The sequence below is a fragment of the Schistocerca nitens genome, chromosome 8, assembly GCF_023898315.1.
Source record: "Schistocerca nitens isolate TAMUIC-IGC-003100 chromosome 8, iqSchNite1.1, whole genome shotgun sequence".
In the NCBI taxonomy this organism is placed as follows: Eukaryota; Metazoa; Arthropoda; class Insecta; order Orthoptera; family Acrididae; genus Schistocerca; species Schistocerca nitens.
The window spans coordinates 511124171-511142220 of NC_064621.1; the positions used below are offsets into that span (position 1 = coordinate 511124171).

Consider the following 18050-nt stretch of genomic DNA (forward strand, 5'->3'; position numbering starts at 1 on the left):
ACCAGCTTGAACAGTGCCTTGTTGAGAACTTGGTTCCATGGCTTCCTGGGGTCTTCGCAACATGGTAACCCTACCATCAGCTCTTACCTACTGAAATCAGGACTCATCTGACGAGGCCACAGTTTTCCAGTTGTCTGTAGTCCAACCGATATGGTCACGAGAGACACTGCAGGTGATATCTTACAGTTAACAAAGGCACTCACGTCAGCTGTCTGCTGCCATAGCCCATTAACGCCATGTTTCACCACACTCTTAATGGATATGTTTGTTGTACATTTTACATTGATTACCACAGCTATTTCAAGACATGTTGCTTGTCTGTTAGCACTGACAACTCCACGCAACACTTTTATTTATTTATTTTTGAGTTCTGTGGATCCCTGACGCGAATGTATCGCTAGGATGCAGATCGTGTCAGGTTATTACAGAAATAGCCACATGTAGATGATCATGAGGCAACCAATTTAACATATATAAGCAGATACATGAAAAAGGACATCCACATGTCAAATAATTACACACAAAAATTCAGATAACAACACAGATAATAGTACAGTAATGACATAGATGATTGCATAAATAATAGTGCAGTAATGACATAGATCATTACATAAACAAATTTAAAGTAATTCATCTAAAAATATTCTGCTAACAAGTGATATGCTAATCTACATAATCAGTTCTATTAGAAATGCATGAAATTAAACACAAATTCAAGAAGTATTTCACATTATCAAAGAATTCCTGTAAAGAATAGAAAGAATTATCCAAAACATAAAGTTTTAGCTCTGTTTTGAATTTAGGATGATCCCCAATGACTGATTTGATATGGACAGGAAGTTTATTGAACACTTTTATACTTGAATAATGAACTCCTTTCTGTATCATGCTGAGATCTTTTAAATCTATGTGAAGATCATGTTTTCTTCGTGTATTGTGATCATGGCATGCACTACTCATTTCGTAAATTGCATAATTTTTGTTCACGAAGCACATTAGTGACAAGATGTATTGACAAGGCATGTAGAGGATCTCCAGCCGTTTGAATAAATTTCTGCAAGAAGATCTAGAATGCACTCTACTCATAATCCTGATAACTCTCTTCTGTGCAACAAAGACTGCTCTCAATCGTTAAATAAAGGCCATCGGCCATTGTGTTGTCCATGGTGAGAGGTAATGCCTAAAATTTGGTATTTCCGGTACATCTTTGACACTGTTCACCATATTCCCTAGGATTTCCGAAATGGAACGTCCCACGCGTCTGGCTCCAACTACCATTCTGCGTTTAGAGTCTGTTAATTCCCGATGTGCGGCCATAATCACATTGGAATCCTTTCCTCATGAATTATCAGAGTACAAATGACAGCTCCATCAATACACTGCCCTTTTATAAATTGTGTACATGATAGTGCCGCCATCTGTATGTATGCATATCACTAATCCCACAATTTTTGTCACCTCACTGTAAAGGGGTGTAAGAAATCACATACAATTAAATTACTTTGTATTGGGCCACATGAGATCATGGACCCCTTGTCCTAAAAATACTTAGAAAATGCCCCTGAACTATTTCTGAAATTTTGTCTGTAGTGTATGGGTTCACCAGGTATACCAGTTCCCAATTTTAACAGCTTGTAGATCTTCTGGTACCTTAGTGGAAATCAGCATTTGTTCATTAATTAGTGTACTTGATCATCAAGCTCCTTATGTTCCATCATAAATGTGATCCTTCAGTGAAGTGAGTCAAAAAAGTACCTGTATACTAACAGTAAAAAATTATTATTAGCTATTTCCTCAATGTTATACATACTTCTGATGATCATTCATGTCAACCAGTTCTTTGTGCTTCATAGATGCAGACCTCCTCTGTATTTTTGCAGACACTGTGGTCTTCAACAAGATAGATCCATATCACTATGTATGTTTTCGAGATTTCTGATGTTGTCCATCCACCTTCTGTTAGATTCTCTTCACTGTCTTTATTGCATTCAGTAAAGAACTTCCATAGTGAATGTGCCATCCATTGATTTCAATTCACGTTCCACTTATCTTCATTTCATTTTCATTTCAGTGACAATACCAGCCCCTTTAGTGGAGGTCACTAAAGCACACCTGTGTGGTGGTGCTCGACTCAGAAGTGTGTGTGTTCAAATCCTGAGGGGAGATGAAATTTTCACAGCCAGTACTCTGCCAGCAAGGTGAGGAGATGTGGCGGGGTACATTTCCTTACCATCAGACTTTGCGCTAGTTTCCTGGATTAAATTCCAAACCTCTCCTCAGTTATTAAGTGAGGGCATGTGACATGTTGGTGGTCCATCTGATTGATGGAGACATTAAGCTTGGCAGTCCCTTTGGTGCTATTCGAGGCGTGTAGGCTGTGTGGCAGCACTGGGTTCCACACCCTTCCTTCTCTCATCATTATCATCCTACAACACACACAACACCACACTATACACGCATTCATTAAACTCATCTATGATTCACAAATACATATATTACACAACTCTCATATTTGTAAGCAAAGCAGCCACAGTGTGCGGCAAAAAAATAAGCATTTCCTACTAGTCAATTTAACCTATCCATAGGGGTTTCCAAGCCAACAATGTTGTATCTACTTTACTTTACAGTCATAATTCCGTTTTCCACTCCACGCTGTTTCCTGATTCATTTGCTTGTCTTCCTATCTCTCTTAGTAATTTCAAACATTCACTTTATTGGTGTTGGCAGAGCAGTGCTCAGTTTTTGAATTGTAGACTCATCAGCCCCCTATCTGTATGCAAACTATGTTAATTAAAAGTATCACAAAAAAAAACATTCAATTTTTGAAAGAAAAACACGCTTGATTGCAGGGGAAACAATACTTTTATTGTCATGTTTCACTCTTCTGGAGCATCATTATAAAATTTTAATATATTGCAAAATTTGCATTCATCACATCTAAGGAGACCATTGTGTGTACCTTAAACATACTGGGGTCAGTTGAAGCAGGAGTGCTGGCATAAGACCACACTTAACAGGCTTTGAAACCATGTAGCACGAGCGGTAACTATTAATGGGAAGGTATCTCAAAATAAAACAATGAAAAATCCAGGATGGGTAGGGCAGCTAGATAAAGTCAGGAGGTTAGACAGGGGTGAGAGGCAAAAGGGAATGGAAAATGGGAGAAGTAAAGGGACTGTGGGTGCATTGGTGCAACGTGAGGCTGTGTAGTGTTGAAGTGGGAGCAGGGAAAGTGGGTGAAAGACAGGGACTAATGGGGGTTTGGAGTAGGGGGAGCAGGTATTGAAGAGGATATTGTGTAGGTTCAGTGGGTGGCAGAATACCACTGTGGGAGGGGTAGGAAGGATATTCCTCATTTCAGGGCATAATAAGAGGTAGTTGACATCCTGGTAGTAAATATAATTCAGTTGCTAAAGTCCTGGGCGGTACTGAGTCACAAGAGGAATGCTCCTTTGTGGCTGGATAGTGGGACCTTGAGAGGAATTGGGTGACTGGAGAGATAAGGCACAGGAGAGCTGTTTTTGTACAAGGTTGGGAGAGTAATTTCAGCCTGTTAAGACCTTAGTGAGACCCTTGGTGTATCTGAAGACAGACTGCTCATCACTGCAGATGAGACGGCTTCGGGTGACTAGGCTGCGTGAAAGGGACTTCATGGTATGGAATGGGTGGCAGCTGTCGAAGTGGAGGTACTGCTGGTGGTTGGTAGGTTCGATATGGATGGAGGTACTGATGTAGCCATCTTTGAGATGGAGGTAACATTGAGGATTGTGGCTTGTTGGGTTGAGGAGGACCAGGTGAAGTGAATGAGGAAGAAGGTGTTGAGATTCTGGAGGAATGTGGACAGGGTGTCCCAGCTTTGATCCATTTCACGAAGATGTCACCAGTGAATCTGAACCAATGAGGGGTTGAGGATTCTGGTGGTTAGGAAGGATTCCTCTAGATAGTCCATGAATAGGCTGTCAAAGGATGATGCCATGCGGGTCCCATTGCCTTATCAGAGATTTGTTTGTACGTGGTGCCTTCAGAGGTGAAGTAATTGTGGATGATGATATAGTTGGTCATGGTGACCGGAAAGGAGGTTGTAGGTACCCATTAGGCATTGGGAAAGATAGTGTTCAATAGCAGCAAGTCCATGAACATTATAGCACATTTCAAATCAGTTGTGGCTTTTGACATTTGGCTCACCAGAGGGGATGTGACATCGTTACTCAGGTAACACCAGTACCAATGACCAGCTGGATTCCCTACCACACCACCAGTTGTTGAGTCAGTAGAGCGCCCCTGTTGCCAAGCCGTGGGTAAACAGCATCTCATAGTGTTGCATGTTAGATGCATATCTGCATTCATCAGCTCTCATAGTAAAGTGGTATTTTCTGGTGTTGAAGTGTTCTGCAGCTGTCAGGTATTGTGGACAAGTGTTTGTGTTGGCATTACATTAATAACAACAGTGCAGCACTTCTGAGCACGAGGTTCGCATTAAAAGTTGTTGACCAAGAACACGTTCACAGGCTGTGAAAATGGTTCAAATGGCTCTGAGCACTATGGGACTCAACTGCTGTGGTCATCAGTCCCCTAGAACTTAGAACTACATAAACCTAACTAACCTAAGGACATCACACACATCCATGCCCGAGGCAGGATTCGAACCAGCGACCGTAGCAGTCACACAGTTCTGGACTGCGTGCCTAGAACCGCGAGACCACCGCGGCCGGCACTGGCTGTAAAGATAATGTTCTGCTGTGAAACATACCTATGAATTCGACAATAGTAATGGACAATGCACATACCACTCTGCTGTGATGGATGAAGCTGAACATAGCATATACAAGACAGAGTTACTGGAACGTGTAATGCTGTACAAGCCAAACATTCCATGCAACCAGGTCAACAAACTAGCTAACGCTAACACTAAGGGCATAGTTTAAACAGGCTTCCTCCGTATCATGCTCATTTAAAGATAGCTGAGAATATATGGACCTTGGCGAAAAGTAATGTGACAAAAAGCAACAAGAAATTTAAGTGCAGTGAGGTATTGAAATGCAGACAAAAGGAGCCATTACAAATGTTACACCTTAGGACTGGTCCCGAGTTGTCAACCATACCAAGACGGTAAGTGAGGAGAGGGATTTGTGAAGGACTGTGATAAGTTTTGAGTTGCTATGTTAAAATCTGCTTCTTTTGCCAAAACACAGCAGTTATTACAAATATTCATCTTACTAACAATCTAATGCAGTTGTAGCTGTGACAGAATTCTGAAACAGTGCATTGTTGAACTAGCAACTGAGGGTAAGACAAGTTAATAGTCATAAAAAAGCTCACTCTCAGTATAAAAATAAATCTGTAACTTCATTTACATTGTTGCAAAACCCACAGAAATTCTTGTTTCACCAGCTATCAATGGTCCTTAAAACTAATATCATTTTATTGAAAAGATTTGTACTTGCTTGAATGTCACAGATGTGAAAGTTTCACATATTAATCATATGGCAAAGATCTTTCCACTTTGTGTGCTATAATTTGCCAATTTTGCTGCTGCTGTCGTGGTGCCATCCTAGTAAGTGTGCTATTGCGCGACGTCATCTTACAACCCTCTCTGCTGTATCATTCTTGATCTTCGTGCCGGTGCTTGTTGTTAGGCCAGAACAGGAAGTGTTGTATGTAACTGAAAAATTGTCATCATGATTTCTCCATTGGCTACAAATTTTGGATTAGCAGATCTTGGGAAGGGGCTCTCAGTGGAGAAAAACCAATTAAGTCATAAATTTCTATGAGTAGGAGCAAAGAATGTCAGAAGCATTAGGAAGCTCCAAAAGCTTAAAATAGAAATGCAAAGGTTTAATGTAGATATGGCAGAGTCAGTGAAGCGGAAAGAAGATAACTATTTATGGTCAGATAAATATGGGGTAACATCAACAGCAGCAGAAAATGGTATAGTGAGAAAAGGGTCCATTACAAATAAGGAGATAGTGAATTACTGTTAACAGTTCAGTGACAGGCTTACCATTACTGAATCAAAAGCAGTCTGACACTAACAGTAATAAGTAACTAAGTATGTAATAGGAGACAAAAATCTTATAACAGTAAGGGATTGGAACATTATACAAAGTAAAGCAGTAGAAGGTGGAGGGAGAATGAAGGCTTAGTAGTGTGAATGAGAGAGTAGAAAGAACCCGAGTTCTGCAATAAATTCCATCTAGTAGCAGTAAATACGCAGTTCAAGAATATCAAGAGCAGAAAGCAGGTAGTGGATTGTAGGGCATCCCAGGAACAGAAATAAGATCAGATAAGAATTCAGTAATGATTAAGAGTAGACAGAAATTTAAGAAAAATGTAGTGATCAGTCAATGTGTAAGGAAGTGGGATACCGAAGTATTAAGGTATGATAACATGTTTTTGAAATTAGCTGAGGCTGTAGATACTGTGATAATGAATACTACAGTAGGCAGTTTATTTGTAGAGGAATGGTCATAGCTTGGAAGGGGTAATCACAGAAGCTGGATATATATATATATATATATATATATATATATATATATATATATATATATATATATATATATATACACACACACAAGGAAGGTATGTGAGAAAAAAACACTAGGTGGCAGAGGACACACTTCAAAATCGAAACAAAAAATCGAAAACGGTTCATAAGAAGGAATACAGCAATATACCACTTGGGAAATGAAATACGAGGGTGGTTTGAAAAATTCTCAGAACGGAATAGAAAAAAAGTACTTACACCACTGAAATGGGTGTAATTGTCAATTTGGTAAGCATTAAGGATCCAGTATTAGAATAAAAGTTTGAAAGAGCTGCAGTCAAGCTAGGTAGAAGGTATAAATAACATTCCTTCCAAATTTCTAAATCCACTGGAATGTGCCAACCAAATGATTATTCAAGTTAGTGTGTTAATCTATGAGGTTGAAGACGTATCACTAGACTTAAAGAAAAATATCATCCCAACAATTTCACAGATATCAAAGACAAATAAATGCGAACACCATCATACAATCAACTTAACAGCTCATGCATCCAAATTGTGACAAAAATAATATACTGAAGAATGGCATAGAAAATTGAGGCTCTGTTACAAATGACATGTTCCACTAGAAGAAAGAGAGGTTGTTTTGATGATGCACTTGATAATGAAAGCAAGAGTTATGAAAAATCAAGAGACCTTCATAGAATTAGTCCATGTAGGAAATGTTTCAACAACATAAAATGGTGAAATATTTTTGAAAAATACGTATAAGATGGACTTAAGACGGGTACTATACAAATGAATGAACACTGTATCACTAGTCTTTTACATTACTAAAGAACTCCTCGCAAGAGTGTATAAACAAAACAGAATTGTACACTCAAGATACGCTAAATGAGGTAGTGCTGTTTTAAACAAACTGGCCTTGTATTCAGAGAACTGAGGCTATAATCCCCATGCAGCAATCTTGATTCAAGTTTTTCGTAGTTTAGCTAAATTACTTCAGGCAAATGCTGGGATGGTTCTTTATAGCCCTACTCCCAGATTCAACCAAACAGCCCTCATCAAAGATTTACTGTCCTACACTCGTAATCTCTGCTGGAAATATCACTTTGCCACGAAGAAAAAAAATCCTAATCCTACTCCTAATGATCCAACTCCCCAAGACACTATCCAAATTGAAACCTGCCTGGAACAGTTCCGTCCTCCGTCACAGCGGGACCCACCTCCTCTTCCTCAAAATCACCCTCTCCAAACCTTCCAGGAATTTCTCACTTCCAGCCTTGCCTCTCAATCCTTCTTGAAAAACCTTAATCCTACTCCCAACATAACCACAGCTGAAGCCCAGGCTATCCATGATCTGAATGCTGACCAATCCCTCATCATTCTTCCGGCTGACAAGGGTTCCACGAACGTGGTACTTGATCGTCAGGAGTATGTGGTTGAGGGACTGCGTCAGCTTTCAGACAACACTACATACAAAATTTGCCAAGGTAATCCCATTCCTGATGTCCAGGTGGAGCTTCAAGGAATTCTCAGAACCTTAGGACCCCTACAAAACCTTTCATCTGACTCCATCAACCTCCTGACCCCACCGACACCCTGCACCCCTACCTTCTACCTAAAATTCACAAACCCAATCATCCCGGCCGCCCCATTGTAGCTGGTTACCAAGCCCTCACAGAAGGTATCTCTGCCTATGCAGATCAACAACACCTTCAACCCATTACATGCAGTCTCCCATCCTTCATCAAAGACACCAACCACTTTCTCGAACGCCTGGAATCCTTACCCAATCTGTTACCCCCGGAAACCATCCTTTTAACCATTGATGCTACTTCCTTATACACAAATATCCCTCACGTCCAGGGCCTCGCTGTGATGGAGCACTTCCTTTCACGATGATCACCTGCTACCCTACCTAAAACCTCTTTCCTCATTACCTTAGCCAGCTTCATCCTAACCCACAACTTCTTCACTTTTGAAGGCCAGACATACCAACAATTAAAGGGAACAGCCATGGGTACCAGGATGGCCCCCTCATACGCCAACCTATTTATGGGTCACTTAGAGGAAGCCTTCTTGGTTACCCAAGCCTGCCACTCCAAAGTTTGGTATAGATTTATCGATGACATCTTCAGGATCTGGACTCGCAGTGAAGAAGAACTCCAGAATTTCCTCTCCAACCTCAACTCCTTTGGTTCCATCAGATTCACCTGGTCCTACTCCAAATCTCATGCTACTTTCCTCAATGTTGACCTCCATCTGTCCAATGGCCAGCTTCACACATCCGTCCACATCAAACCCACCAACAAGCAACAGTACCTCCATTTTGACAGCTGCCACCCATTCCATATCAAACGGTCCCCTCCCTACAGCCTAGGTCTTCGTGGCAAATGAATCTGCTCCAGTCCTGAATCCCTGAACCATTACACCAATAACCTGAAAACAGCTTTCGCATCCCACAACTACCCTCCCGACCTGGTACAGAAGCAAATAGCTAGATCCACTTCCTCATCCCCTCAAACCCAGAACCTCCCACAGAAGAACCACAAAAGTGCCCAATTTGTGACAGGATACTTTCCAGGACTGGATCAGACTCTGAATGTGGCTCTCAAGCAGGGATACGACTTCCTCAAATCCTGCCCTGAAATGAGATCCATCCTTCATGAAATCCTCCCCACTCCACCAAGAGTGTCTTTCCGCTGTCCGCGTAACCTTCGTAACCTCTTGGTTCATCCCTACGAAATTCCCAAACCACCTTCCCTACCCTCTGGCTCCTACCCTTGTAACCGCCCCCAGTGTAAGACCCGTCCCATGCACCCTCCCACCACCACCTAATATTCCAGTCCTGTAACCTGGAAGGTGTACACGATCAAAGGCAGTGCCATGTGTGAAAGCACCCACATGATTTACCAACTGACATGCCTACACTGTGAAGCCTTCTATGTGGGAATGACCAGCAACAAACTGTCCATTCGCATGAACGGACACAGGCAGACAGTGTTTGTTGGTAATGAGGATCACCCTGTGGCTAAACATGCCTTGGTGCACGGCCAGCACATCTTGGCACAGTGTTACACCGTCCGGGTTATCTGGATACTTCCCACTGACACCTACCTATCAGAACTCCGGAGATGGGAACTTGCCCTTCAATATATTCTCTCATCCTGTTACCCACCAGGCTCTCAACCTCCGCTAATTTCAAGTTGCCGCCGCTCGTACCACACCTGTCATTCAACAACATCTTTGCCTCTGTACTTCTGCCTCAACTGACATCTCTGCCCAACCTCTTTGCATTTACATATGTCTGCCTGTGTCTGTATATGTATGGATGGATATGTGTGTGTGTGTGCACGCGAGTGTATACCTGTCCTTTTTCCCCCTAAGGTAAGTCTTTCTGCTCCAGGGATTGGAATGACTCCTTATCCTCTCCCTCAAAACCCACATCCTTTCGTCTTTCCCTCTCCTTCCCTCTTTCTTGATGAAGCAACCTTGGGTTGCGAAAGCTTGAAATTTGTGTGTGTGTGTGTGTGTGTGTGTGTGTGTGTGTGTGTGTGTGTGTGTTTTATTGTCTCTATCAACATACCAACGCTTTCATTTGGTAAGTTACAGCATATTTGTTTTTAGATATATTTTTCCCACGTGGAATGTTTCCCTCTATTTTATTCATACTTGTAAAAGAGATTCATGAGTGAATAAAACAACAACAACAACAACTACTACTACTACTACTACTACCACCACCACCACCACAATATGTAAAATAACCAAGAGGGAACATTAAAAATGGAAGACCATGAGTGAAGGGCTCAAATTAAAAAGGGCATAAGCAAGGATGCAGAACCCTGTTTGTTGTAGAAGCAATGATAGAAATAAATGAAAGATAGAATAGCAAGATTAAAAATCTAGGTGAAACAATATCAATGATAAGATTCACTGAAGATAGTGTTATTCTCAGTGAAAGTGAGGAAGAATTAGTGGACCTGTTGAATGAAATGGGCAATCAAATGAGTACAAAATACTGACAGAGAAGTACACCGAAGACAGACAAGACTAAACTAGTAATAATCACAATATCAAAATTGGGGACCACATAGACGCCACAGTAAACAAATTCTGCTACCTTGGAAGAAAAAATAATGCACCACAGACGAAACAAGGACACAATTACACTAGAACAGGCAAAGAGGTCATTCCCTGCTAAAACAAGACTTCTAGTGTTAAACATGGTCTTGAAGCTTAATAGTTACCAGCAAGTGGTTAATAATTTCTGTTTAATACAATTAACAAAGTTTCAGCTATTTTCCAAGTAGTAGCTGGCATTAGCACAAATCATATTAAGCAGGATAATGATTGTTATACAGTGTACACACAAAATTTATAAGAGTTGGTTCAGTTTGTAAATGTTTTCCTTTTTGAAAGGATCTACGGAACACAATGAGTGAATGTACGGATGAATGAATATCAAAAACCATATTTTCCATTTTGAATGAGCTTCCTTCCCTGAATGCCTGTTAAGATGTCTGTAGTATTCCAACTACTTTAACTTACAATTTCCTTTTTTTACAATTTATAGAAAATCTACATCCATATACCACAAACCACTGCGAAGTGCATGGCAGATGGTATTTCCCATTGTACCAATCATTAACACTTCTTCTCATTCAATTAACTACAGAGTGCAGGAAGTGTGCTTGTTAAATACTCCTATGTACACTCTAATTAATCAAAACCTGTACTTGTGATTCCTGTCGGAGTGATACATAGGGGAATTGCAGTATATTCCTAGAGTGATCATTTAAAGCTAGTTCTTGAAACTTTGTAAGTAGGCTTTCTTGGGATAATCTGTATCTATCTTCAAGTATCTGCCAATTTAGTTTCTTCAGCATCTCTGGGACAAGCCAGTGACTGTTTTTGCAGCAATTCTTCGTACAGTCTCAATATTCCCTGTTAGTCCTATCTGGTGTGGGTCCCACATACTTCAGCAATATTCTAGAACAGGTCACACTATTGTTTAATAAGCAATACCCTTCACAGATTGATTGCATTTCTCTAGTAATCTACCAAATTGAAGTCTGCTGCATGCTTTATTTATGACTGCGGCTACATGATCATTTCATTTCATATCTCTACAAATTGTTGAAAATGAAGGGATAGCTTATATTGTCTTGTATTTTCTTACTTCACATTTGTTTCCTTTTGTTGAAAAGTAAGTTCACTTTACTCTCTTTTAAATAATCTCAAGGAAAACTTTCTTTTATTGCAACATCTAACACGTCTTAAGGACTTCAGACTACAGCTATTGCAGTGTTTTCTGACCATAGTGTGACACCATAAGGGCCAGGTAAATAGTTAACTGAGTTAACTTATTACGTTTAAAGCTATCAACTTTTGTTTGGTGAACCCAACAGTTTGATTTATACTATGCGTTTTGCAGATTTCATTCACTTTATCTGTTACGAGTTTTTGAGATATTTAGGGTCAAGATGTTGCCTGTAAATCAGTTTGTTCCATTATTCTCCTGGTCATGTCTGGTACGGATGTGTTTGGACCTTTTCTCAAATAGTTGCGCCATGAGCCAGCATTACATTCTTGAAGAGTCCTCCAATGTCCCAAGAAAATAATTTATTTAGACCAATCACTGCTGCACGCCATATTTATTGTTTCCCCACTTTGAATTTAGTGTTATTCCTTTAATTTCATTATTGGAGCCTCTTTTGTTTGGCTAACCAAGTGTTGTGGAGGTGTATTTAATAATTTATATTTTAGTTTCAGTGAATTTTTGACACTAAGAAGTAGTAATCTTTACTTCAGTCTACTTTGACCTGCCCTAGAGCTAAGGACAGAGAAGTGATTTTAATTTTTGCTGATTTTAATGTTTATTCTGGAAAAGCTAAATTTATTTGCTGATTTATTGATGTCAGTTACAGTGGCTTGCTTGCCATGAAATATGGACCTTGCGTGCCTCAACATTACAGATAGCTGTATGTAGGTGCAATCATAACAAAGTGGTACCTGTGTAGAGGCCATACTAAAATGTGGTGCCTGAAAAGGAGCAACAGCCTTTCCAGTAATTACAGGGCCACTGGTCTTAATAGATCTGGCTTTGTGACAATAGCCAACAAGGTCATGCTCCATTGGTATTACAAAAAGCTGAAAGCAAAGGCTACAGCCACAATATGTTTCAGATAGTGCACAGTAGAAGAAGAATGGGTAGCTTTGAGGAACGAAATAGTGAAGGCAGCAGAGGATCAAGTGGGTAAAAAGACGAAGGCTAGTAGAAATCCTTGGGTAACAGAAGAGACACTGAATTTAATTGATGAAAGGAGAAAATACAAAATTGCAGTAAGTGAAGCAGGCAAAAAGGAATACAAACATCTCAACAATGAGATCGACAGGAAGTACAAAATGGCTAAGCAGGGATGGCTAGAGGACAAATGTAAGGATGTAGAGGCGTATCTCACGGGGGGTAAGATAGATACTGCCCACAGGAAAATTAAAGAGACCTTTGGAGAAAAGAGAACCATTTGCATGAATATCAAGAGCTCAGATGGAAACCCAGTTCTAAGCAAAGAAGGGAAAGCAGAAAGGTTGTTCTTGAGGACAATATCATGGAAATGGAAGAGGATGTAGATGAAGATCAAATGGGAGATATAATACTGCGTGAAGAGTTTGACAGAGCACTGAAAGACCCAAGTCGAAAGAAGGCCCCGGGAGTAGACAACATTCCATTAGAACTACTGACAGCCTTGGGAGAGCCAGTCCTGACAAAACTCTACCATCTGGTGAGCAAGATGTATGAGACAGGCGAAATACCCTCACACTTCAAGAATAATGTAATAATTCCAATCCCAAAGAAAGCAGGTGTTGACATATGTGAAAATTACCGAACTATCAGTTTAATAAGTCACAGCTGCAAAATACTAACGCGAATTCTTTACAAACGAATGGAAAAACTGGTAGAAGCCGACCTCAGGGAAGATCAGTTTGGATTCCATAGAAATGTTGGAACATGTGAGGTAATACTGACCTTATGACTTATCTTAGAAGAAAGATTAAGGAAAGGCAAACCTATGTTTCTAGCATTTGTAGACTTGGAGAAAGCTTTTGACAATGTTGACTGGAATACTCTCTTTCAAATTCTGAAGGTGGCAGGGGTAAAATACAGGGAGCGAAAGGCTATTTACAATTTGTACAGAAACCATGCGGCAGTTATAAGAGTCGAGGGACATGAAAGGGAAGCAGTGGTTGGGAAGGGAGTGAGACAGGGTTGTAGCCTCTCCTCGATGCTATTCAATCTGTATATTGAGCAAGCAGTAAAGGAAAAAAAGAAAAATTCGGAGTAGGTATTAAAATCCAGGGAGAAGAAATAAAAACTCTGAGGTTCGCCGATGACATTGTAATTCTGTCAGAAACAGCAAAGGACTTGAAGAGCAGTTGAACGGAATGGGCAGTGTCTTGAACTGATGATGGTCGAAGTAGAGAGGATATAAAATGTAGACTGGCAATGGCAAGGAAAGTGTTTCTGAAGAAGAGAAATTTGTTAACATCGAGTATTGATTTAAATGTTAGGAAGTTGTTTCTCTAATTATTTGTATGGAGTGTAGCCATGTATGGAAGTGAAACGTGGGCGATAAATAGGTTAGACAAGAAGAGAATAGAAGCTTTCGAAATGTGGTGCTTCAGATGAATGCTGAAGATTAGATTGGTAGATCACATAACTAATGAGGAGGTACTGAATAAAATTGGGGAGAAGAGGAGTTTGTGGCACAACTTGACTAGAAGAAGGGATCGGTTGGTAGGACATGTTCTGAGGCATCAAGGGATCACCAATTTAGTACTGGAGGGCAGTGTGGAGGGTAAAAATTGTAGAGGGAGACCAAGAGATGAGTACACTAAGCAGATTCAGAAGGATGTAGGCTGCAGTAGGTACTGGAAGATGAAGAAGCTTGCACAGGATAGAATAGCATGGAGAGCTGCATCAAACCAGTCTCAGGACCGAAGACCACAACAACAACAACAGTGCACAGCTCTGCTGTATGGGTTAATGAACATGCCATCCTTTTGGGTAAAATATTCTGGAGCTAGAATATACCCGTCAGGTCCCCGAGTGGGGACTATTCAGCAGGAGATCGTAATCAAGGGGGGGGGGGGGAGTGGCTTGGCATTTTGCTGGAGGGTGTATGGCATATTAGGTTCCATAATTGGGTATGGAAGCTTAAAAATTTAAAAGGGAAATGGATAGGTTTAAGTTAGATATAGTGAGAGTTAAGTGAAAAGTGATGGGAGAAACAAGTGTGCTTTTGGTCAGGTGAGTACAGTGTTATCAAAATAAATTCAAGTACGGGTAATGCAGCAGTTGGCCTAGTAATGAACAAGAAAACAGGAATGGAGGTAAGCTACTCTGAACAGCTCAGTGATTGTATTATTTTAGTCAAGACAGACATGAGGTCGAGAAGGAGATGGGGCCTCGGTAAAATGAAAGAATCAAACACTTCGAGAATTTCAGAAAGAGCATTAGGTAATGCTGAAATGAAGGACAGGAAAGGAATACAACAGAAGATGATTGGGAAGCTCTGAGAGATGGAATAGGTAAGGCAGTAGAGGACTGCATAGGTAAAAATTGAAGTTCTAGTGAGATCTTTGCATAACATAGGAGATAGTGAATTAACAATGTAAAATCTGGGTTGCTGAGATACAGAATTCAACTGGTGAAAGGACAAAATATAATAATACAGCAAAAGAAGCAGGCAACAGAAAATTAAAATGCCTAAGAAATATGACTGATGGAAAATACAAAATGGCTAAGCAGGAATGGCTAGAAGACAAACACAAGGCTATAGAAATGTATATGACAAGGGGAAAAAGATATGCCACCTACAGGAAAATTAAAGAGACCTTTGGAGAAAAGAGAAGCAGCTGTATTAATATTTAGTGGCCAGATGGCAAGCCAGTAACAACCAAAGAAGGTGGAGGGTGGAACGAATAAAGGGTCCGTAAAGGGAAACAAACTTGAGGACAATATTATAGAGGGATGAGGAAGTAGGTGAAGATGAGATGGAAGATATGATACTGTGAGAAGAATTTGAAATAGCAATGAAACATCAAAATTGAAATAAGGCCCCTTGAGTAGAAAACATTCGCTCAGAATTAGTGAGATCCTTGGCAGAGCCAGCCACGACAAAACTATTACACCCTGTGTGCAAGAGATATGATATGGGACACGTACCCTCAGACTTCAAGAAGAATGTAATGATTTCAGTTCCAAAGACAACAAATGATAACTAGTGTGAATACTATTGACTCATAAGTTAATCATGGTTGAAATATTGACATGTATTATTCACAGAACAGAAAAACCTGTAGAAGCCTACCTCAGGGAAGATCAATTAGGGGTCTGAAGAGATATTGGAACACATGAAGCAAAACTGACTCTACATCTTATATTGGATGATAGATTGAAGAAAGCCAAATATAAATTTATAGCATTTGCAGATTCAAAGAAACCTTTTGGCAGTGCTGACTGGACTACATTGTTTCAAATTTTGAAGGTGATGAGGATAAAATACAGGGAGCAAATGTTACTTATAACTTGTACAGAAACCGGACCACAGTTACAAGAACAGGAGAGGGATGTGGCAGTTGTGAAGGGAGTGGAAAAGGTTGTAATTTATCCCCTACATTATTCAATCTGCATACTGAGCAAGCAATAATGGAAATCAAGGAGGAACGTAGGATGGGGATCAAAGTTCTGGGAAGAGAAAATCCAAGAGGTTTGCTGACAACATTGTAGTTCTGTCCAAGACTGAAAGGACTTGGAAGAGCATTTTAACAGAATAGCTAGTATCTTGAAAAGAAATTATAAGACAAACATCAACAAAAGTAAAACAAAGGTTAATGGAATTTAGTCAAATTAAATTAGGTGATTCTGAAGAAATTAAATTAGGAAAAGACACACTAAAAGTAATAGATCATTTTATCTATTTGAGCAGTAAAATAACTGATGATGGCTGAAGGACGTACATATTGAAAATAATAATAATAACAAAGCATTTTATGAGAAAGAGAAATCTGTTAATATCTAACATAATTTTAAAAGTTACAAAGCCTTTTCTAGAGGGTTGAAGTGTAGCCTGGTACAGAATAGAGAATAGATAAGTGGACAATAAGCAGTTCAGACAAGAAGAGAACAGAAGAGGCTTGTACAGGATACACCAGTGTTGAGTGCTGCAATAAACCAGTCTCAGAATGAAGATTGCAACACAATAACAATACACAGTGTTTCCATGACCCAAAAGAAGTTCACATTTCTTATTTGTTGTGGTCAAGTGAGTAGGGTCTCTGTATACAAGATGCAATTTAGTGAGTATAGTAGCCTACTGTATTTATTGGGAGATCAGGCTACTACAATTTAGATAATATTCACTGAGAAAATAGCACTCAGTTTGGATCCTGCTGCCTGGAATTTCTTTATCCCTCTTTAATTACAGTTCAGGATGGTTCACAATGATTTTGAGTGTTTTTTTTTTTTTTTTAAATAAAATAAAACCTGTTTCATAATTTATTTTATACAAGCAGTTTCAGATTCACCTGTAGGCCTATAGTGTTATGACAGTGATAATTCTGTACATCTCACATGAAATAATATGGTACTGTAAAACACAGGATTTGCAATAGTAAATCTGTTGCACAGGAACAAACTGAGAACTGTTGCAGCAATTTCAGGCAACACAGTATGACGAGAGTGTTAAATGCAGTAGTCTATGGTTACTAACTACCCACTGAAGTAAAGATGCTCATGGTCTGGGACCAGACCTCCTTTTGTAAGCTTATTAGGGTAATAGCATTTAATTATATGTTACAATTCATACAATTATCATTATAGCCTATCATGTTCACAATGTCACAGTGACGAACCTTTATCAATAAATGGAAGCATAAATTATTAACAGATGTTTGAAGATTATGAATAATAATCTTTATTTTTGTCTCGTTTATCAATAATCTTTAGTCTTGTCTCACTTATAAGGCAGCACATAAAAAATGACACAACTGGAAGGAGAGTCAGCTACATTAAGAACAGCTGCTACTTTGACATTAAAGATGATGATACTTATTTACTACTAGTCTTGCTTAATAGTTACAAGAAAAATGATAAAAGTATCATGTATATTGCACTATCTATAAATTTACCTTCACCCAAAAGGGATCTAGACAATTTTAATCTCCGTAATTATTCACTTCAAACACGTTAGTATTATGCATATTTACGGCCTACAATCGACATCAGAATACGGCTAAGACGTGTGAAATTCCTTTTGCCGATTGTTTTTTTTTTTTGAAGTATAATAGTGCATTTAGTGATGTAGTACAACTTGTACAGTATTCCCGATACCGCAAGAATGGAGAAAATGTCACTAAGAAATCTCAAGTGGTTTATTTCTTAAACCATGCCTTAGCTACATAGCGTGTCGACTTCGTAAATTTTCAAGACTTGCGCTTTCAAGACAACTCTACACTTTTCGCTACCATATACTTTAATCAGGAAGTGACAGTGATTGCT

At 39.6% G+C, this 18050-nt stretch overlaps 1 long non-coding RNA gene across 1 annotated transcript; it reads right to left on the reverse strand.

Annotated features, from left to right (window-relative positions):
* Positions 1 to 296: 296 nt before the first annotated feature.
* LOC126199259 (uncharacterized) lies at positions 297 to 18033 on the reverse strand. Its single transcript, XR_007540138.1, has 2 exons — positions 17681 to 18033; positions 297 to 5662 (listed from the first exon to the last, which is right to left on the reverse strand). It is a non-coding gene; the product is annotated as an uncharacterized LOC126199259 (long non-coding RNA).
* Positions 18034 to 18050: the final 17 nt, after the last annotated feature.